This window comes from Triturus cristatus, chromosome 6 (genome assembly GCF_964204655.1).
Source record: "Triturus cristatus chromosome 6, aTriCri1.1, whole genome shotgun sequence".
Lineage (NCBI taxonomy): Eukaryota > Metazoa > Chordata > Amphibia > Caudata > Salamandridae > Triturus > Triturus cristatus.
The window spans coordinates 1,314,386,795-1,314,409,127 of NC_140589.1; the positions used below are offsets into that span (position 1 = coordinate 1,314,386,795).

The 22,333-nt window shown below is 47.8% G+C and overlaps 1 protein-coding gene across 1 annotated transcript in view; it reads left to right on the forward strand.

The window, feature by feature from the left end:
• Positions 1-22,333, forward strand: part of LOC146821354 (uncharacterized) — a 234,672-nt gene that overhangs the window by 68,982 nt on the left and 143,357 nt on the right. The gene's annotated exons all lie outside the window — the stretch shown is intronic.

The following is a 22,333-nucleotide window of genomic DNA, read 5'->3' on the forward strand; positions in this document are numbered from 1 at the left end:
CACAAAGAAACTGGAGCAAAAATGCGAGGAGCAGCTCCACTCCGCCCTCAACTGCGATGCCCCCGCCACCTCGACCAATGCCAACATCGCAGCCAAAGAACTCCACAGATGGATCTCCAACTTCGCAGACAGGCTCGCATTTCTATGTAACCCCGGTAGACAGCGCCCCAGGAAGGCCACCTGGTTCACCGCCGACCTCCAAGAATCCAGACGCACCTGCAGACGTCTCAAGAAGAACTGGAGAAACAGCAAATCCTCGGAAGACCGGATCACCTACAAGAATGCCAAGACAGAATACCACTAACGCATCAAATCCACTGAAAAAGGACCTACGTCCAGAACAAGATCCTCGCCAACTCCAGCAAATCTAAGGAACTCTTCAGCATCATCCAGGAATTCACCAAACCCCCCAGCAAAACCATAGACCTCACCACTCCCCTAGGACCTCTGCAACAAGCTTGGCTCCTATTTCCACCTGAAGATCAAGGGCCTCTACAACAACTTCAACGACCAGACACCTGACTCCGAAACCACTCCATCCTCCAGCAATGCCAGCCAACTCACCATCTCCTCCAGGACCCCAGTCGCCACCGAAGACACTGCATCGACCACGAAAGGCATTCACTCAGGAGCCCCCAAAGACCCATGCCCCCACACATCTTCCACTGAGCCGCCGCCACCATTGCTCCAGAACTACGATGCACCATCAACGCCACCTTCAAAACTGTCATCTTTCCCGAAGACTGGAAACGCGCAGAAGTCAGACCCATACTCAAGAAGCCATCAGCAGATCCCACGGACCTCAAGAAATACCGACCCCTCTCCCTCCTCCCCTTCACGGCAAAAGTCAACAAGAAGACCGTCAACATCCAACTAACGAAATTCATCAAAGAAAACTCCATCCTCGACCCCTCCCAGTCCGGATTCTGCAGCAACCACAGCACGGAGACCACTCTACTCGCCACCACAGACGACATCCGCACCCTCCTCGACCAAGGACACACCGCAGCCCTGATCCTACTCGACCAATCCAAAACAGCTTTATTCGACAGAAGTCATAAAAGCGATACAAAACAAGTACAGGTACATGATACACAGATAAATTAACAAGGAGATAATATAAAAATGTTACTACTTAAAATATTTACAATTTTTAAAAAATGCATATAATACACAAAGGGATCATTGTGGGTAACATCCAGGGCCGCTAACGCTGCTAGCTAATACTCTTCATTCTAATAACCCATGCCCACTCCAGAAATTTAGCAACGGCCACAACAATTACTGGGTCAATGCAGGTACGAAGTAGTCTTACTGCTTCAACACCCCGTCTGGTACCCAGTAGTTTACAAACAGGTCGCAACCATACACGCCTCGGGGCCGCGTAGGCAGGGCAAACAAAAAACATGTGTGCTAGGGTTTCCACCTGGGAATTACAGTAAAAACATAAGTTGCTACTTATAGGTTTCCACCTAGCTGCAAAAGAGTTTAGGGGCAACACTCCCACCCGCATCTGGAAAAATAATTTCCTATCTAGCACTTTGGTAACGAGATCCCAGAAGTGTTCTAACCTTGGAGCAGATTTGATGCTCAGGAATTCGTCAGTTAGCGAATGGGATTTAGCTTCGTGAAGAACCTTGGCATTTACCAACTCCCAGTATTTCTCTTTCATAAGTGCTTTAGATGGGAAGGAGGCAGCCAGAGGGTTCTCCCAGAGATCGCTCATCCCTAGTGCCATAAGGGATTTTCTAGTCTCATTAAGCCAAACGATCTTCCGGGAGCCCACCAAAGACATTATATCTAGAAAACCCTCCGCGTACTGAGCTAAATCCGGGGTGGTCCATAGGCGACGCCAGTAAAGAATAAGACGAAGCCTGGCTACATCGGCTATTGAGTTCTTACCAAGGTCATATCTTAAGGGAACTATAGGTGTGCTCTGGGGGAGAGAAGTGATGCTACGCAAGAACCTGTTTTCCGAGATAGTTAGGGGAGACAGGTTCTCGTATCCCCACAGTTCAGCGCCATAAAGAGCCGAACTCACAGCTTTGGCACTGTACACCTGAAGCACAGGTCTAATAGGCATCGAGGGGGACTTTTTAAATTCGCCAGCTAGAGCTCCAGCAATTTGCCTGTGTTTAACGGTAGACAAGTCTCGCTGTAATTTCCACGAGAAATTGTTTTGGATGTTAACACCTAGGTAATTAAAAGCCTGTACTTGTTCTAGCGGATTTTTAAACAAAACAAAATTGTTTCTAAAAGATTTGTGTGGCCTAAATACCATAAGCTTGTTTTTTTTAATATTAACCTCAAGGCCACGGTCAACGCAAAAGATCTCAAAAATGTCCAATGAACGCTGGAGTCCGCAAGGTGTTTTAGCAATTAGAAGCGTATCATCGGCAAACATTAGAATAGGGACCTTAGTGTTACCAAGAATGGGTGCATCAACATGGGCTTTCAAAAGTCGATCCGCTATATCATTGATATATAGGGAAAATAACGTTGGGGCCATTGCACAACCTTGCCTAACACCTCTTTGGACAGGGAAGTCCTCAGTCGTAGTTCCCTGTCCTCCCCATCTGATTCTGGCAGAGTTATCCGCATGCAGCCTCTGGATTAAGGACAACAAACCGCCATGAAGCCCTAGATCTTTCAATGTCAACCAAAGTTTGGGACGTGGTACTAAATCGAAGGCGGCCCTTAAATCGACAAACACCGCATACAAATTCCCCTTGCCCAAGACAACCGTCTTCCAGTAGAGGAAGATGAAGCGAAATACTTGATCAATGGTACTAGTGTACTGGCGAAAACCTGCCTGGAATGGGGATAAAATATTGTTTGACGCTATCCAGAAATGAACACGGTTTAAGATCAATCTACCAGTGATCTTCTGGATAGCGTCAATCAAGCTAATGGGCCGATAATTCTCCGGAAGCGAGCGGTCCCCCTTTTTATACACCGGGATTATTTCCGCAGCTTTCCATGAGCTAGGGATTGGGGCACCATGAGCCAGCGCGTTAACAATCAACTGGATATATCTCCCCCATCTGAGCTTGTCATGTAGGAAGACATCCGCAGGTACACCGTCCGGGCCGGGGGCTTTACCAGATGCCACTCCAGCCAGTGCTAAATTCACCTCAGTGCTGGTAAAATCATCATCAGGTTTAAACAACTGGTGGGACCCCTGACTTTCGGAGGGATCAGTGGGTGCGGCATACTGAGGTTTAAAATACTCAACCCACTTCTCTTGGGAGACATTATTTTGGGGACACTCCGGCTGACCACCAGAACCCCATTTTACAATACTCCAAAATAATTTACTGTTATTATGAAGGCTTGCTTCAAGAAGGCCCTCCCATTTTTTCCCGTCCCAATGGCGTTTAGCTCTAGCCACACAATTCTTATAGATGACTCTTCTGTGGCGAACCAGGGAGACATCCCCACCCTTCAAAGCATTCCCAAGTAGTAGCCTAGCTTCCCTACATTCCTTATTGTACCAGGAGGCTTGATGGATAGCACCTCTTGGTCCTGGTCTCGCTTTGATAAGGAAATGAGACTTCAGGCTAGTAAAAAAGCTATCATGCGCAGATGTTACATCCCATAGATTACCGTTGGAGGCAAGAACTGACTCTATAGCAATAATGGAACCGTCCACCTCTTCTTGGATTTGAGATAAGGTGACGGGATTCCCCATGAGACCAGACCATCTCAAACGGCGCATGTCATTAGATGGCACTACCTCAGGAGGGCTCAACTCCCCATCCCCAGCGGGGCCACTATCAACCTTCCACCATCTATGTGATAAACAGAGAGGGTTGTGATCACTCTCAGGAAGGGACACAATCTTCATGTCGACGAGGGTGTGCCATATTTTCATATCGGCCAAAATATAGTCAATTCGACTCCTGCTCACTCCATTATTAAAAGTGCAGGCTCCCTCACGGTCGCTAGGCACCCTACCATTCAGGGCCCTCAAGCCCCTATCCATACAAAGGGAATTAATCTGAATGGCCACTTCAGGCCACCTTGGTAAAGGGGACAACTCCAGGGGGAGGATACCCCAACCTAACTCTTCGTTGTCCTGCATATCCCACTTGTTTTCAAGAAGAGGTTCAAACGTTATATTGAAGTCACCTGCTATGATAACAAAGGTATCAGCTGAGTAAAGATCAAACAGGCGTGAAAGATCGTCAATGACCGAGGATTTAACACCCCGACAGCTCCTTACATACACATTATAGATGTCAATTTTACCCATTATACCAAGCTCAAGCCTCAGCAGTTGAATGTCACGATTACCCGTGTGGAGGAGCTTAGTAGACAAGCACAGTTCGCTTCTTAGCCAAATAGTTAAGCCCCCTGATGGACGCCCATGGGACCCCTTGGTTGCCGGGATATGGAAATTTAGGTAGCCCACACAAAAGCGTGGCTCTAAGAGCCAGGTCTCCTGGAATAAACAGATATCCATTGCGTTAATAAATGTGACCCAATCAGCAATAGCTAGCTTAGAATTTAGGCCAGCAATGTTCCAAGAACATAAGGAGCCACCAATCAAGGCAAGTCCGACAGGATCAGAAACGGTGAGTTGCGGGTCTGCTAAAAGACCACTGGTGGGTTGGTCAAGCCCCTGGCGTAAATCTGGGGCAGAAATAGGGTGGCAGATATTAGGGGCTATAGGGACTTGGTACACAGAGTAGGAATAGGGGTCGATACAAAGGCCGGCCATAGTAGACTCTTGATACTCGTTGTTCACAGCCCGTGCGCCTCTGTCCCAATGACCAACATCCCCCTCGTCATGTAGTCAGTCAATATTATCCAGGGAAGAACCAGCCACCACCCTGTCGCTACAATGACCACACTTAAGCCCCCCTAGGTCGTGCGGGGGGTAACTTCGCAGTTGGATGGAAGAGCCTTCCGGGGGACTAGATCTAAACTCCAAGGATAGAAGGTTTTCAGCGAGATAGTTACTTTTAAGAGGTAATTCAATGCAGTCAACAGGGACCCTAGATGAGGAAAGTCTAATGGCTCTGGAAATATCTTCCCTGATGACTGAACGACATCCCCTAACGTGTCTCAACCAATGAATCGCTTTGTTGGTCAACGACTCGGGAGACTCAGTGCCACTAAATGTAGTCAATTTAGGGACATTGGTCATAAAAATTTTATTGGGACAGTCGATGGCATTACCCTTAGATTGCACATTAGGTTGAACATTATAAGCACCCCGGCCAGCCAGTGAACACTGGTCAAATTTGACAAAGTCACTTCCCGCCCCCAGCCTCTTTGTACAATTTGTTCTAGCCTGCAAAATACTACTAGCATTAGCTGTAGGACGAACCAAAGGTTGGTTCATTCCAGCCTTAACAGCATTACTATAGGTAACATTACCTTTAGGACAGGGGTTGGAAAGCCCTGGACAGACATCCTGAGGACCCAATGGATGTACTGGAGCAGGTAAAAGGGTACTTGGAATAAAACCAGGGGCAGGGGATGGAACAGCAGTACACAACCCAACTTTACTAGTCAGAGACTCTACCACTGATTTCAATAAGCCAATTTCATCCCTCAGCAACTTGACCATCTTTATAAGATCGTGTAAGGTGTTCTCCGGTGACACACCAAGGTTACCTGGAAGGGGATTGGAAGAACACAACAGAGGCTCGGGTGAAGCCACATTACTAACCTCCTGCTCGTTCATCAAAGGGGAAAACCTATTAAAACAAGGCACAGTAGGAACACAGCACCCAGAAACAACTACAGAAGAAAAAAGAGGGCTATCCCCAACACCCGAGTCCTCAGGGTCAATCGTTTTGCTGGCACCCTTCGAAGCACTTAATGTGGCCTTACAACGAAACATTTCCGGCACAATAAGTGCTGGTGAAGAATTGGCATGTCCAAAGTCAGCAGAGGAAGAAAAAGAAGCGACAACCCGGCTATCGACCGCCGATGGCTGATCACATCCCAAAATTGCCTCGCACTCCCCCACCAAGTCGCCAATACGCATCAGAGTCCCTTCCGGATCGGGCTGTTTAGCAGCACGGCGAGACTTCTTAAGTTTCCGTACTTTGGGCACAGAACCATTTCCCCCTGAGCACCCAGAACTCTCAACTAGCTTTCTCTTGCCCATTCAGTAGCAGGAGCAACAACTTAGGGGGAACAGCAGGGCAGAGTCACCAAACAAGATATATAGTCACCTTATGAAGACGTTCCGCTCCTCACAGCTTGTCGAATATAACCAAGGGGGGTAGCCCAGCCCAGCCTCTTCCGTCCCCTGACGGCCACAGACGGCCCGCCCTCTGCCCGGGCTCTGCCCGGCGCCGCACGCGCGCGTCCCGCGACGCGGAGGGAGCCGTTCGAATTTAGCGCCTCCAGGCGCGGAAGTCGTCGTGGGTGGGGGCGGTAACGCTGCCGGGAATGCTGGGATTGGTAGTTCTGCACTCGCTGTATCGAGCAGAGCGAGCGCGACCAGCAGCAGCAGCGTAAAAGGAAGCGACCGCCTTTTTAGAGTGTGCAGCAGCCCCTGATCAGCTCAACACAGGACCCCAGGTAAGATACGTGGAAGGGCACTCCTTGGTTCCGGCCCGCAGCAATGACACTATAGATAATTACTCCTTGGTGTCTTCGTTCTTTCCGTCCTTCTTTTTTTAAAAATATTTTTCCGCCTTTTTTTATTTTGTATTCCTCTCTCTGTTAAAACCAGCACTCTTAGTTATAGACTGTCAGCTCAGCACAACACAGCACTACCACCTTGGCTGCTCCGAGTTTAGTTTATTTGGTTTCTTAGTCACTTTGTATCTGTTGTTGAGCAGTATCCACAAACGGCGTTTGCACTTTTACCGTGCAGTCCAACATATATAACATTTGCACTGGCTCGTGAGCCTCGTTACTTACAGCCCAGCCCAGCCCCTAGACGTTCACAGATTCTTACCGCCAAAGTGCCCTTATTTATTCAGCTGACCGTGGCCATCGGCGTTTTTTTCCTGTTTTTATCTCCCCCGTGTGCAGCGCACTGGCGAAGTTGTTTCAAGCAGCGGGCAACGTCCTCCGTATTCTCTCGGAGCTTCAGCACTACAGTGCTTCAATACACGGCTTCAGTACACGCCATTCACCGCCTTCCTCGTCATCGCGATCCGGACTCAACTGAACGGCTTCCACCAGAGGGGGCGGGGCAGCGATCACCGGCGGCAGCTAATCTGGAACCTACTCGACCTCTCTGTAGCCTTTGACACCGTCTCCCACTGCATACTCACTGTCAGACTACACAAAGCCAGCAATCAGGCAACTGCCCTCGACTGGCTCCGCTCGTTCCTCGCTGGCAGAACCCAAAGAATCAGACTTCCACCCTTCCTCTCCGAATCCACAGAAATCAGCTGCGGAGTACCCCATGGACCATCACTCAGCCCCACGCTCTTCAACGTCCACATGGCCCCCCTCGCCGCCATCGTCAGACAGCACGGACTTATCATAGTATCCTACGCCGATGACACCCGGCTCATCCTCTCCCTCACCAAGGACCCCATCAGCACCAGACTCAACTTCCAGGAAGGAATTAAAGACATTGCATCCTGGATGAGCAGCAGCTGCCTCAAGCTCAACTCGGAGAAGACAGAGGTCATCATCCTCCGACCCTCCCCCTCTGCATGGGACAAGTCCTGTTGGCCCACCGCCCTCGGCAGCCCCCCCACACCCACAGACCACGCCCCAAACCTCAGCATCTTACTTGACTACTCCCTCTCCATGACCCGACAGGTCAACACCCTTGCCTCCACCTGCTTCAACACCCTCTGCATCCTCCGACAGACCTTCAAATGGATCCCCCCCCAATCGAAGAACACCGTCACCCACGCACTCATAAGCAGCAGACTGGACTACGGAAATGCCTTCTATGCCGGGATCAACTAATCTCTGCTCCGCAAACTCCAGACCATACAGAACACCGCAGCCAGAGTCGTCCTTGGCATCCCCCGACACGGAAACATCACCCAGCACCTGCGTAACCTCCACTGATTTCCCGTTGAGAAAAGAGTAACCTTCAAGATACTCGCCCACGCTTACAAATGCCTCCACAACACCGGACCCCAATATCTCAAAGACACAATCTCCTTTCACGTACCCTAGAGGAACCTCCGATCCGTTGACCTCGACCTCGCCGAACCCCCGGGCAGCCGTAGAGCAAGAACGGGTGGAAGTACCTTCTCCTACATTGCGACCATGACTTGGAATGAGCTGCCGATCAACATCAGGCGTGCCCCCACCCTGCACATCTTCAGGAAGATCCTCAAGACCTGGCTCTTCGAATGACCGGAGCTGCTCCCTCCCTCCCCCCAGCACCTTGAGACCCTCACGAGTGAGTAGCACGCTTATAATCTCCGTGATTGATTGATTGATTGAAGATGGTAAAACACATTGTATATACGGCGTGCTATAACGAGCTCCAATCAACGTACATTATGACAAAAACCAATACAACTTCAGGGAATAAAATCCACAACTGGAGGTTGGGGGGGTAGACAGGCAAAAAAGTGATAAGGCGGTGGGCCCGTGGGAAGTACACATAATATAGACATAGCAGGGTAGGCAGAGCAGCGAGAGGGGCCCAATATGGGCTTCCGCTGAATGTGTAATCAAGGAGGAGAGGAAGAGAAGGGCTAGGCAGTGTACACTGTCGAGAGTGGATAGCGGGGAGGATTTCCACTAGTGGTTCTTAAGGTAGGTTTGCTGTGCAGTCAAGTTCACAGAGAACATGAGGTGTAAAATGGTGTCAAAAGTATGTCCCACTCTTGGTAAATGGTGCATTTATGTAGGTGTTGTGCCTCCTCGTAGTGGAGAGCGGTCTCCTCTGCTGTTCCCCATTTGCGTACAGCACCCTGCCATGTCACCAGCGGTGGAGCATTTGGGGCTATTCATTGCAACATGAGCGACCATTTGGCCAGCAAAAGGGCCAGCCATGTAAAGCAGTTGCACATGGAGTATTCCTTCCTGTGCTTAAAAATGTCCAGGGTGCAGGCCTCCCTCGTATATATGTCCAGGAGTTTGGTGATATCACTGAGCGTACTGTGTACACCCCTTCAGTAGGGGATGAAGCCGGGGCAAGACGATAGCATGAGGGGGGAGGTCTGCGTCCCCTGACTTACAGCGAGGTCCCCACAGGAATATAATGGTTGAGTTGTGCAGGGATCAAATAAGCATGGTGAAGGTTATGGAATTGTATCTTTTTTTATCTGGCATTTCTCGAGATGCTCAGGGGGAAAATTAGGGCCTGGTCCCATTCAGGGTCGCTCAGTGTCCTTCCTATGTCATTCTCCCATTTAGGGCCCTAGGGGGTTCCATGCATGGTCTCGAAATGCCCTGTTTTGCCAAGTGATCTCCCTCCCCCATGGTGAGAAGGTCCTGAAGGACAGCATGTGTTCCTCGTCCTGTGTGGACCATATGGTGTAACACCAATGTAGTTGGTGGCAAGTGAGAAATTGTCCTGGTGGGAGATCATAGTCCATATGAGGTCCCTCGAATGAAAAGAGGTGGCCTTCTGAGAAAAGATTGCTGGCTGTGGTCAGGGACCGCTTGTGCCAGCTATGCAATTCTGGGGCAGAGTAAGTTCCTGGGTAATGGGGAGGCTAGCAATTGAATCCCAGGGCATATGGAGCAACGTGTCGCATGGGAAAACACGCTCTGTTGATACATTTCGGCGCAACCTACACTTGCATTGTAGAGAGTGTGGGGAGTCTGGTAAGAGTTGTGGGAGCAGGAAGCCCTTGACACATGGTACGTTTCCTCTAGATTGCGGTTGGCCAACCACCTGGCAACCCATTGCAATTGTGCCACCAGGATGTAGGCCTCAGATGAATGCGTGCCTAAGCAGCCCTCACCAGTGGCCAACTGTAACTTATTCAGAGCTATCCAGTGGCTGCCGCTGCCCGAGTTCTATTAACAGTGAATCGAGTTTGCGGAAGAAGCTGTGGGGAGGTATCATCGGTAGGTTGGGAAAGTGATATAAAAGGCAAGGTAATTTCACTATTTTTTATAGAGCTATCTTCCTTGTGGTAGCAAGTGGCAGTCTCTTCCAGAATTGTACCACTGACTTCAGTGCTGTCAGTACGGGTCTCATGTTGCCATCTAAGAGATCAGTCAGGGAGTGATATAGGCAAATTCCTAAATACTGGACTGCAGAGTTCCGCCAGGCAAGTGGTATCCCACCCAAACAGATCTCCTGTGGGGTTCAAGTCAGGGTGGAGCGGAAGACAGAGGATTTTTACTAGTTGACCGCAAGGCCTGTGTGCCTTGCAAATGCCTGGAGTGAGTCTTGGACAGGGTTAGGTCTGCACAGGTGTTGCAGAGGTACTATAGGAGATCGTCCGCGTATAGTGACATTGCATGTGTTCGGTCAGCACCGGGGATTCCCCAGTGTTGACCATCCTTCCACAGCCAGATGGTGAGCTGCTCCATAGCCATCGCGAATAGCAGGGCTGAGAGAGGGCACCCCTGTCGGGGCCCACATTCTATCAAGAACGGGGAGGAGATGGAACGGCCTAACCTGACCTGAGAGAGAGGCCTTGTATATAAGAGCAGCTTATAGGCTAGAACGGGCTTACCTATACCCATCTGTGCAAGGACCTGAAATAAGTATTCCCAGTCAAGCGAATTGAACACTTCTCCAAGTCGAGAACCAGGGAGGCTGCAAACGGGAATCGCCACTGTATCTGATCCTGCACGTAGAAAAGACGCCGAAGGTTGTGGGAAGTGCTGCTCCCAGGGACAAACACGTTTTTGTCTTGGTGTATAAGTTCTGGAAGGATTTGCACAAACCTAGAGGACAAGATTTTTCCCAGTATTTTATCATCTCCCCTTAATATAGCAATAGGTTGGTATGAGGATGCGCAGGTAGGGTCCCGGTTGGGCTTGGGAATTGATACAATCAAAGATTCCTGAAGAGAGGATGGTAGCTCACCTACCCGCATAGCCTCATACATTTGGGCTAAGCGAGGTGCCAGACTGCCAACAAAAGTGCTGTAGAACTCAATAGGAAGGCCATCGAGGCCAGGGTGTTATTTCTAGCAAGATCTTGAATCATCTGCATAACATTGGCGGCGGTAATCACAGTAACCAGGCTTTCAAATTGGGTTACAGATATCTGTGGTAGAGATATGTGTGGTAATAATTCCTCACCCCTTCCCAATATGCGGCTGGGTAGTATATAAATGTCAGAATAGTATCTGTAGAACTCTTGTAGGGTGTAGTTGTGCGCGCAAGGTTATGCCAGTGGGGGAGATGAGCTTGAGGATGGAAGTTGCTCTCGGCTCCTGATGGATCAAGCAGGGAAGGAGGCGACCGGATTTACTTCCCTTCCTGTGGGTCTTAGCCGCATAAACAGTAAGATTAAAGCATCATAGATGCTTCAAGAGAACTGCATGTTTGCGATTTGCCTCCTCCAGTGTGGCCCACTAGGAAGCGCCCCGCTCTGCCTGTCGCTCCAGCAAAGGTCAGCGAAGTTTCATCTTCGTGATTTCCCCGTCAACGGTCCTATAAACCCGACAATTTCTTGAATACAAATGCTGCGGATGACTACCTTAAAGGCGTCCCACTCAAATATCCTGTTGGAGGCAGTGCCTCCATTTTCGGTAAAGTAATGTCATATGAAGATAGGGTCATTCAGGCAATCTTGGGGGAGACGCCATGTGGGGGTCGGAGGATGGGGGACGCCACATTGTATTTCCACTATATGGGTGCGGTGGTCTGAGACCATTCAGCTCAAGTAGTCTGCAGTACGGATCGAGGGCAAAAGAGTTAGGAGCATAGTATGCACTCAAGGCGCACATATAGGTTGTGAAGGTATCGATGGTAAGGAATAAACTCGCGAGTTGGGGTAAAGGGCTCTCCACGCGTCTATCATTACCCAGCCAGCAAAGCGCTCTGTCTGTTTGAAGGGGGGTGCGGGGTAGCGAAGAGTGGGAGCGGTCCAAGTGTTAATCAAGGACACAGTTATAGTGGTAGTGTAAGTTTCCTAAAGAAAAATTATTTGCACCTGCTGCCTTTTGAGGTATGAGTAAATGGACTAACGCTTTCCTGCTGTTTGCATTCCCGACAGTGAACTCGAGAAACCTAGTGGTTGTAGGCGAAGCCATTACATGTCATGCACGGGTGATCTATCTCCAGGTACCTGGGAAAGGTCAATAAGCACCTCCATGCAGCCATATCTGCCTCGCGGCACCTCAAATAATGTCCCATGTATGACTGCCTCCGTGGTCGTATAAAGGTAAGGGTGACATCTAGGAAAAGGTATGTAAACAAGAACTCGTAGAGCCTACCCCAATGCGTGGTACACCCAAACTGTATGTTAGAGATAACCAACTGAATACTTGGGGTGGTGGCCATAGTGAGGAATAGATGGGTGCAAGAGCGGTCCACCCTGTGTGTTAGCATTATTGTTGAACTGGGCTCGGCGGTGTGAGCGTTATGAATCAGAGTGTCACTTCTCTGAGGTTGTTGTCCAGAGGTGAATAGGTGAAGGAGCCATCAGGCAAAAGAAAAGATGGTGTTAGCTGGGGCAAAGTGAGACTGTAGTGGTGTGGCCGTCCATGTCCTGGCAGGAGTGGGGTATTCAAGCTGTGTAAGGGTGCATATAGGGAAGGGGAAAAGGGGGGGCCAATAATGTCAGGGCGGTGAGGAGGGTCGGCGGGTCATTACAAGTGACAAACTTCAGGGTGATCGAGCTAGTAATCAGCAAGCATGGAGCAAGTGTCTCAGTCATATAATACTCTCCGCTGTTTGGGGTGTCGCCTGCGGAAGGAGAGGTGTAGTCTGAGTGGAGTCGGAAGAGGAGTCAGAATTGCCATCCAAGGAAAAAATATGTAGGCCACTGTCCAGGTCTGAGGGGCAAGTCTCCACCCCCAGGCTGGCTGCAGCCTTGAGGGCTTGTCTGCGGTCTTCTATTATTTGCTCCAGTGCCGGTCCTTTAAGGGTGGCGTTCTCGGGGAGTAGCCCCACTGGGATAGGTCCTGCAGTTTTCGGCCTGGTGTGGGGGTTGAGGCCTGTCCCTCGGCTTCCCAGGGGATGGAGGAGTCGGAGTGTTTTATCTATCCAATCCTAGACTTCTTTGGTGTCGGTAAAGAAGTTAGATTTGCCTTGGTCAAGAATTTTGAGACGAGCTGGAAATAGCAAAAAGTACCGGAACCCCATTTGCCAGAGACGGCACTGGACCTTCAAAAAGGTAATACGTTGACGTTGCACTGTTAGTGTTGATCTGGGAAGAGCATGATGTGTTTGTCTTCCAGTTTAAAGGGACTCGCAAACCAAGATGCTCGTAGAATGAAGTCTCAGTCCCAATAATGTAGTAGCTTATCCAGTGTGTGTTGGTGTTTGGCTCCTGGTGGTTGTCACCGTGCTGAGACGTGATGCTCTCTTTCCAGTGAAAAGAAAGTAGTGAGGTTTGAGGCAGGGACGAATGAACGAAGTCAGGTTTCCAGAAATGACATGGTGTCTTTGCCTTTCAGTCCCTCCAGTAGTCCCAGAATCTGAACGTTGCTCCTACATGAGCATCCTTCAGCATCATCCAGCCATTCCTCCATTGTAGGAACACGGTCCTGCAGGTCACGAATAGCACATTGGTTGTTCGACGTCAGTGGCTGTAACAGGGCTAGTATTTTCTCCCCGTTGGCCCCCTGATCCGTAAGTTGTTTATGGTCATCTTGTAGGAAGCTAAGTTCTGCGACCAGGTCCCAAGGGTAATCTCCATAGATTTCCGAGAGATTTCTATGGTCGCTAGCACCTAATCGAGTTTGTCACGGGGGGTTCAGGGAGGTCGTCCATATTCTCCAACTGTGTAGTGTCCAGTATGGTTGACGGAGGGTCAAGTACCACCAATTTTGGAACCAGGTGGTTGCTTTCAGACGGCCTATGATTGTTTGCCTCAGGAATGCACTCCCCTACCTCCGGGATTTATTGCGGGAGGATGGGCGCAGAACCACCGGGTTATGTTAAACAGTATAGGAGCGAGTGGGTGAAATAAGGAGAGCTTTAAAGGTAGGGGCATCTCAGTGAGGTGGGGCACCGTTGCAGCAGGGTCCAAAGCCCAGCTGTGTCATCTACCGGCTCCCCCATGGCGGCTCGACACACCCAGCACTCCCGGGGGGTCCCAAATGATAAGCAGTGGTGATAGAGGGGTCCTCCAAGGGCAACCACCAAGAGGAAGGACGGGTCAAGTCTAGGTGACTGGAGGCCTACTGTATGCATAAGCCTGCTCTGTTAATATGTGCCAGGGGGTAAAGAACTGTCCCTGCATGTCCCGAACTGGACACCGAAAGTCTCAGTAGTTTTCCTCATTGTGGAGAAAGTCGCAGCTGCCAGGACCTCCCAGGGAGGTGCTAGGCGGGGGTTCCACCGCATCATAATGGCGAGCATGTAGGTAAGCTCAGTTAGGGCCCATTGCTGTGATGGGCCTGCTGTGAGCCCCGGATCTAAGGCTTGGTGGAAAGAGTGCTCCAAGATAAAGGTGCGGTATTCTGCTGGAGAGGAGGTCCGTCGGCATGCTGTGCCCCGATGTGGGACCCAGGGTTAGGCAGTGTCTTTAGTGTGTCTAGGTGGGCGCCTGGGACCAGACTTGATGGAGTGGTCGATGGATGGGTTCTGCTAGACAACGTGGTCACACCTCTGGCCTAAGAGCGGGCCATCTTCAGCAGGCAAGGTCCGGGAGCAGTGGCATTTGCACCCGCAGAGCGTGGTGCAGGCCATCGTCCCCCAGGAAGCGGCAAAGGCGTTAGCGCGGTCGGTGGCCTGTGAGTGTGGTGTGCCATGCCCCATTGCAGGCACCGAGAGCCTACCAGCCTGTCTCGCACCAGCGCGAGCACTAAGGGTTGCGTTGTGCGTGTTGTGTCCAACTGCGGGCTCCAGGAGAGAGGAAGGCGATGCCTGGTGCGGTCAGACAAGGAGTGCTGCCACACTACATACGACAGCGGCAAAGCAGGCCCAGAAGAAGCTGTACAGGTAGGTGCCGGCATGGGTCTCTTCCCAGTAGGGCAGTAGTGAAGCTGTCGGCCCAGTCAGTGCCATGCAAACGTGCGGGCAATGATGTCCTCACAGTAGATGTAGCGGCCTGCCGCAGGTTTCGGGGGCCGAGTGGGAGGACGCGGTAGTGAGGTGAGCCCACCAGCATAGTTGCCGCTGCCTAGATCCCAGCGCCAGCCTCCATCTTGCAGATGGTGCGGCCTACAATCCGGCCGTTAGCCAAGAGGAAGGGGTATAAGACAGCACAACTCGAAAATGGTGAGCCGCTGACGTGTGGGGTACCTCCTAAGGGCCGAAATCAGCGCTGATGCCAGGCCCAGAGCTCAGGTTCAGCACATGAGAATCCGATTGATCCAGCTCTTCCTGATATCACTGGTGCCTAGAACATGATGGACTATCACATGATTCTGCTGTATAGACAATGCCTAAATAGCTCATGGGCAATTTTATTTTCTTCAAGAAATTTTATTAGATTTTATAACAGAAAGTTGTACATCGTGAACTGACAGTCTTTGATGTTTTACTTTAATACTGCATTTCCTGGTTGTCAGCTGCATCCTAGCAACTAGTTCTGCTGTTGGAATCCTGCTGTGGAAGCCAAAAGAGGAGCTTGGCTGGGCAGCTGAGAGGTTGACTGCTGGGGGGTTGTTACAACAATACAATAAACCTTTTCTTCTGGAAATCGTGTCGTGTCATCCCTAAATTGCCGACCAGGATGGGATCCTGAAGAGGACAAGAAGACAGGTTTCAAGGAGCAACATCTGATTTTCATAGTACTGAGCGTTTTTCTGCAAGTATTGGAAAATTGTGGAAAATCTTATGGTGTTGAATTTACCTCGACCCTCGGTCAGACGGACGGTACTTTGGGCACGACTTCTTATGATACCTGCATGGATAGAAGGCAATAATTCTTAGAAAATCCAGAAGACATTGGTGCGATTGGAATATCGATGCATATTTATATAGATCACCAAACTTGTTTGGTGATTTACATGAGCTGTTCCCAACTTGGATATATATTATTAACAAGACGTCACGAGATTCTTTGCTTTCAAGATTTCACATTCGTAGATTGCTTTGCTCATCTTCGTGATCTGATTCACATCCCTGATGAAGTCCATCTATTGGATGAAACGCGTTGGCTGGGCTTTATGCTTCTGATTGGAAATAAAAATAAAGATTATATGAAGAAAAGAAATGCCAAGACTCCCACACTTTAATTTTGTTTCAAATTGCATGAATTTGATATTGTTTATAATCTATAAATGTACTACATATGATTATATGCTCCTTTTCATTATTTCTTTATCCCAACCTCCGGCTGCTTTTGTGTTAATTTTCGACTACATCGATAGGGAGATGATAGCATGGCGATTTGGATTTACAAATTTCATATGAGTAGTGTTGTGCTGGACTGCGGGCATCGTTAGCATTCATATTTGAATGGACACAACTCACTGATGTGTGCGAGTGCTTGGCAACGCTTCCGTTCTTATCCTGGACTTGGCAATCATCACAGAGCCACCTACGACGAAGCGATTGAGTGAGCAAGGACTAATGTGACGCGGCTGGAGTTCTGGAATTCACGTCCTAGGAGTCACGTGAAGATCCGTTGTGTGAGCCAAGCGAGTCCATTGGGTGTGATTGGCGCCGACGCGGAATTGTCCCAAATACACAGGAAGTGTACAGTTACCAGAGCGAATAGTGGACGAGCCATTCTGAGACAAGTATCGTGGAATCCTACACAAGAGTAAGGCAGTGAGAGCTGCCAGTCTTGTGAGCCCTCGTGTACTGTTTTACCAGAGCTGCAAGCCCTCGAGTATTGTTTCCGGTAGCTGTTCCGTTTGTGCAGTGTTCAAGGTACTTTGCTGCGGTAATATTTCCCGCATTTATCGTGGATTCCACAACAGTATTCGTGGTGTGAGTCAGTGTATTCAAAGTACTTGGTGGTGAATTTACACCAATATTTCTATTTTGATCGTGGTAAGGTGTATTGCGCTACAGAATTATACAACATCAGTGGCAGGCACACTGTCTGTCACAGCTGACTGGGATTATTCATTTTGAACAATTCTACTAACTGTGTAAAAGCAAATATCAAGTTGGCTTGCTAGCAAAATATGTAATAGAAATATAGTGTGATCATTACATCGTTAAACACTTGTTACTACCTTGCCAATCATGACCTCTCAGTCCATACCTCCTCCTCCAATGTTCTTAAAAGAACTTGGTCCTACTTGTATGGAGTGGGAGGACTGGAGAGAGTCATTTATAACTTACCTTGAGCCCATAGGTGGGGATGTGTTTGTCGCAAAGAGAAAGTTGGCTGTTCTTAAACACAGTTTGGGAGTCGAGCGTAGAAGAGTTTTGAATACTTTACCTAACCCACACATTTAGATAAGAAATGTGGATGCTGGCTCAGATGAGGAGGAGGAAGATGTTTATGAGAATACTTTGTCGGCGTTGGCTGAAAATTATGGGAAAAAGTTGAGCATTGTAGTAGAGAGACACAAATTATTTTCTCGTGCTCAAGTTCAGGGTGAAAAGATTGAGCAATATGTGGCAGCTTTGAGGAGATTAGCTGTGACATGTAAATTCAAGGATCTCAGAGGTGAGATTATAAGAGACCAACTGATTAATAGGACCAATAACGTTAAAATACAAGAGAAACTACTCGATCCGAAGGACCCTACTTTAGATAAAGCCATAGAAATAGCCAGACGCATAGAGAAAACATCTTTATATGTTAAGGAATTGTCAATTTCTGTTCCTATGGTCGAATCTGATCAACATAAGTGTGTGTAGGAAATTCCAATAAGAAACTTGGTCAAACCATTTCGTTAGAGAATAAGGTACCTCAAAAAAACAAGAGGGGGGTTATAAATAGTCATGTTTCAGATGTGGGAGTACCAGGCACACTGCTGAAGCCATCCAGTGTCCAGCTGCAAAAAAAAAAATCAGATGTTTTAAATGTAAAAAATTGGCCATTTTTCAAGGGTATGTAAAGCAGATGAGTTTTCAGAAATCAAAAAGTTGTGAACATGATAAATCCAGCTGTGGTGTCCAATGCGGAAATAGAAACATACGCTGATGACGATGCTGATATTGAAGTGTTAGTCTTTAGCAATGTGGTTACGCCCAACAGTGAATCTGTGGTTGAGTACGCCCCACCAAAGTGTACTGTGACCATTAATGATATAAATATACATATGTGGGCAGATTCTTGTTCCCTTTTCACATTAATTGATAAGCAAACTTGGGAAATTTTGGGAACCAAGAAATTAACTCCTGCTGATGTCTAGCCACACGGATATTGTGGTAAGAAACTACCTATTTTGTGTCATTTTGAGATAGAAGTGGATTTCCAAAACAGAAAATATATGTGGTGGAGACAGGTTTTAGGTTGGAGGAAGCAGAATGCGTTGGGCATAATTTTAGATCCCAATCATCCTTTACAAGTGTTGCTATTTGTACCTCATGAAGGGGATGAATGGGTAAAGAAGTCTCCTAATTTGTTCAAGTAGGAACTTGGTTGTCTCAAGAAATTTGAGCATCAAATTATGTTAAAGAAGGATGCAACACCCAAAGTACACAAGTTGGGCAATGTACCAATGGCTTTTAGAGAGAAACTTAAGAGTGAGTTACACAGGTTGTGCAAAGAAAAAAGTATAGAACCTATAAAGGCATCAGAGTGGTTAAGTCCTATTGTGATCACACATAAAGCCCAACGGAAATATTCACATGTGTGTGGACTTGAGGGATTTAAATGATTGTATTTGGGTGGATCGCCACCCGTTGCCTCGTATAAACGAGATGTTAACCAGTGTGGCTGGTGGAAAGTATTTTACCACTTTGGATTTATCCAGCGGTTACCACCAAGTGCGTTTACAATCAGAATCTAAACACTTGACATCTTTCATTACGCCCGAGGGGGCGTTCCAGTTCATTCGAATGTCTTTCGGTCCTGCTTTGGCATCGGCTGTTTTTCAAAGAGTAATGCAAGATACATATTAAAAGGAATGAACAAAGTCTTGGTATTCCAGGATGATGTTTTGGTGTGAAGTAAGGACAAATCACAACACAATGAAATGTTGTTAAATGCACTAACCAAACTGGAGGAACAGGGTTAGACTGTAAGTTTGCAAAAATAAAAATTTTGCAAGGAAGAAGTCGAGTATTTGGCACACACTTTGTCACAAGAAGGAGTTAAACCTAAGTTGAATTTAGTGCAAGATTTAGAAAAGGCTCACACTCCTTGTGACAAAGATCAGATGAGATCATTTCTCGGTTTAGCCAAATATTATTAAGTTTGTGCATCTTTTTTCAGATAAGGTGCATCAATTGCATGAGCTGATGAAAATAGGGGTGGTGATTTAGTGGTTGGATGAATGTCAGCTAGCCTTCGATGCCATTAAGACAGGGATTGTAAATGCAATTGCTTTGAAACCGTTTGATCCTAATGATAAAACCATAATTGCGACAGATGCCAGTGCGTATGGGCTTGGAGCTGTATTGATGCTGGAACGTGAGGGGAAGGAAATGGTCATTGCCTTTGCATCACACACTCTCAGAGGAGCAGAAAGCACATATTCCACTGTGGAAAAAGAAGCTTTCGCCTGTTGGTGGGGAGCTCAACCATAGTGGATGTGTATGATGCCATTGATAAGAAGGAGTGGAAGGAAACTATTTCGGCTGATCCTATATAAGTTAAAGTTGGGGAAAAAGTTGCCTCAGAGGAGAAGTTGGAGATTTGATGATGATATTGTATCTTACAAGGATGTTTGGGAGGAGCTATCCGTTGTGAATTGGATTGTGAGGAGAACCAATAAGTTTGTGGTCCCTGAGTGTTTGAGGAATAGATTGTTATTATTATTGCACAAAGGGCATGGAGGCATGTCGGCAATGAAGAGGAAAGCCAGAATGGATTTTTGGTGGCTGGGCATGGATAGACAAATTCAGAGATTGTGAGGGATTGCGTGTCTTGCACATGTAGTGACAAGTCACATGTGTTGAGGGATACCCCCATTAATCCTGTGCGTTTGTCCGAGAGAGCATGGGACAGGTTGGCCATTGACATTTATGGTCCTTTTAGAGTCAGGGTTTTGGAGAGCGATACGCTTTTGTAATGATGGATTATTTTTCCAAATGGCCAGAGGTGGCGTTTGTTAAAGAAATTATATCACACAACATTATCATCTTCTGTGAAGAGATCTTTCGCAGGGAAGGATGTCCTGCGGAGGTGGTGACAAATAATGGTCCCCAATTTGTGTCAGTGGAGTTTTGTGATTTTTTTGAAGAAGTAAGACATCAAACATATCAGGACCCCTGTATATCATCCTAGGGGTAACGGTTCAGTGGAACACTTTACCCGTGTTTTAGGTGAGAATATCAAGTTAGTTGTTTCCATGAATGAATGTTGGAGGACACAAGTAAAGAAAATGTTGTGGACTTCAGGACCACTCCTCATTCCGCAACTGGGGAGACTCCGTTTTGTTTACTTAAAGGGAGAGTTCCATGCACTGTAGCTGTACCTGCTTGGAAGGTGAGGCCTGGTAGGAAGGACATTGATGACAAGCAGTTGCGTGCTAAAGTGAATAAATGTCAGGGCAATTATGAGCAGAGACATAATGACAAATTGGGGAAGTTGGAAACAGCATTTGTTCATGCGACTTTGTGAGGACATGTTCAGGCAACTTGGTCAAAAAAGGTTGTTCCAGGTTACCTGAACCTAAAAGGGTTGAGGAGGTCAAAGGGTATTTTCTCAAGAAGGGTAGCTATTTGTAGTGATATGGAGACATGTGAATGGAAGAAAAATAATCTACCATGTGGGGAGGTGCCTTCTGGATATGGTTGAGAGAACCCATTGTGCGCTGGAGAACAAGACCAAGAAAACTAGACGATTATGTTTGTACTTAAGATTTGATCTAGTCTAGCATGTTTTTACTGTTTTTGTTAATATTGTATTTTTATACTGTTCATTAAGAAATGGAGATGTATTATGAGAGGTTGACTGCTGGGGGTCGTTACGACAATACAATAAACCTTTTCTTCTGGGAACCGCCTCCTGTCATCCAAAAAGAGTTGACACTTGAAAATATTGACAGAGCGGAGTTCTAGGGCCATCCTGCCTGCCAGTGTGTCAGGTATTGACTACCTTCATCACAGCGATGAAACATAATAGGCATAATAACAACAATACCATCCACACGGCATTCACTATCGGTGCTGAGAAAGAATGCTCCATGCATCACAATCCACCCGTCCAGTCCCATTCTGTAAGCTGTTCAGGATAGAAGTGCTCTGATTTCGGCCTCCAGAGATTCCCCCTGCTGAGGGCCCATTCCACATTCCATCCTCATCCCACTGCAATCAGCCCAGCACTCCCAGATTTTTAAGTACTTCTTAGGGCAGCCTCTGGCAATATAAATAGGACGTTCTAGGCAGAAGCATCCAATCCCTCCTTCCAAACATCTAATGAGGGGGCCAGAGCTTCTTTCCAGGCCCTTGCAATGTCCCCTTTGGCTACAGTAACGCCCAGCCACAAGATTGCCCGCCGGTATCTATTCCCATCAATATCATCTGAAATGTGCATGCATGTGTGAGGAGACCGTGGCAGGGTCAGGCCCAGTATTCCTTCTAAATAGTCAAATACCCCACCCCAGAAAGGGGCGAGAACCACACAACCCCAAACTATATGTACAAAGTCTCCTGTCTCAGTCTGACAGCTCAGACAATTGGCAAATTCAATTAGTCCCCTCCTCCCTAATGTAAGAAGCCCTGTGGATATAGAGCAGCTGAATGATGCAGTGCTGGGTAGCTATGGCCGCCTCACAGGGAGAGGCCAAAGCCTCTCTCCAGTCTTCCTCCTCCAGTGTGGGTCCTGGTCTTGAGTCCAAGTCAAGGGCCATAATGGTGACCAGGGCATTAGCGATCAGAGAGCGGTATATGACAGAAATCTTGTGTTGCAGGATATTGGTAATCAGTATCTTAGCTTCCAAAGGACTATATTCTGGTATATGTTCAAGTGTGAGTTCAAGTGTGAGACATACGGTGTAAGCACGTGGCGAAGCTGCAAGCATTTATAAATTGGGTCTGATGAAGCTGGAATTCTACTTGAAGAGCAGTAAAAGATTTAATAGAGTTCCCGTCAAGAACATCACCCAACTTAGAGATCCCTATTAAGTGCCAGTGTCTAAACCCCTGCAGCTCGGCCACCTTGCACTGGTAAGTGCCCTCCCACTAGGGAGTTTTCCTGGTAAGCTATATCATGGCAAGTTTAGGATAGTATGTTGCATGAATGTGTTAAAGATGGTGACAGGAACAACTTATGCAACATCAT